This window comes from Echinops telfairi, unplaced genomic scaffold, assembly GCF_000313985.2.
Source record: "Echinops telfairi isolate 266 unplaced genomic scaffold, ASM31398v2 ScPeMD7_60;HRSCAF=208, whole genome shotgun sequence".
Classification (NCBI taxonomy): domain Eukaryota; kingdom Metazoa; phylum Chordata; class Mammalia; order Afrosoricida; family Tenrecidae; genus Echinops; species Echinops telfairi.
The window spans coordinates 1,987,847-1,988,935 of NW_022103958.1; positions in this window are offsets into that span (position 1 = coordinate 1,987,847).

A 1,089-nucleotide genomic window follows, 5' to 3' on the forward strand; every position below is an offset into this window, starting at 1 on the left:
TGCTGTACCTTTTGATAGCTGGGCACTATCAACTTTCTACACCACATTTGGTTATTCACCCATTTGTCTTCAGCGATCGTATCATGGAGGTGAGCACAAAATGATATAATATTGTGTTCTTTGATGGCTGATAACTCATCCCTTAGGCACCTTGTGATCACACAGGCTGGTGTGTTCTTCCATGTGGGCTTTGTTGCTTCTGAGCTAGATGACCCCTTGTTTACCCTCAAGTTTTTAAGACCCCAGACGCTATATCTTTTGATAGCCGGGCACCAACAGCAGCTTTCTTCAGCTTGTTGTTGTTCTATGGATTCTTGCATACTTACAGTGTACCATTAGGACCCACTGCTTAGCCAGGTGATAGGGAGCTATATTGACCTATAATTCTCATGTATGATTGTGGTTTTATTTTTGTGACTCATCTATACTTCGGTTCTCCCTTCTGGAAGTGAGAACAGGAATAAGAAAATGTCTCTGTTTTACTGGGATCATGCACATGATAAATCCTCTTATCTATTCCCTGAGAAAGTGGAGATGAAATTTGCCATGAGGACCTTCACAACACGATCAGATCACTGAAGACACAGTGGATGCATATGCAAATGTGGTGAAAAAAGCATATTGTGCCTGAGCATCAAAAGATGTAGTGTCTGAGATCTTAAAGGCATGAAAAAAAACTGGCCATCAAGCAGAGAAGCAAATAAGCCCTCATAGAGGAAGCACATCAGCCTGTGTGATCATGAGGTGTTCACAGAATCAGGTATCAAAAGATCCCAAACAAACAATTAATTTGATGTACATGAGGGGGCTTGGAGTGGAGACCCAAAGCCCATCCGTAGACAATTTGACATCTTCCCACAGAATGGTTACAAGCAAGGGATGATTCAACCATGGTGTAGTATAGCAGTAAGGAAATACACATCATTCTTCCAGTTCCTGAATGCTCCCTTCCCCCACCCACCTTCGCCCATGGCACTACCATGACCCAATTCTACTTTACAACCCCATCTAGACCAGAGTACACACATTGGTACAGATAAGAGCTCTAGACACATGGAATTCAAGACAGATAAAAACCCTCAAGAACAG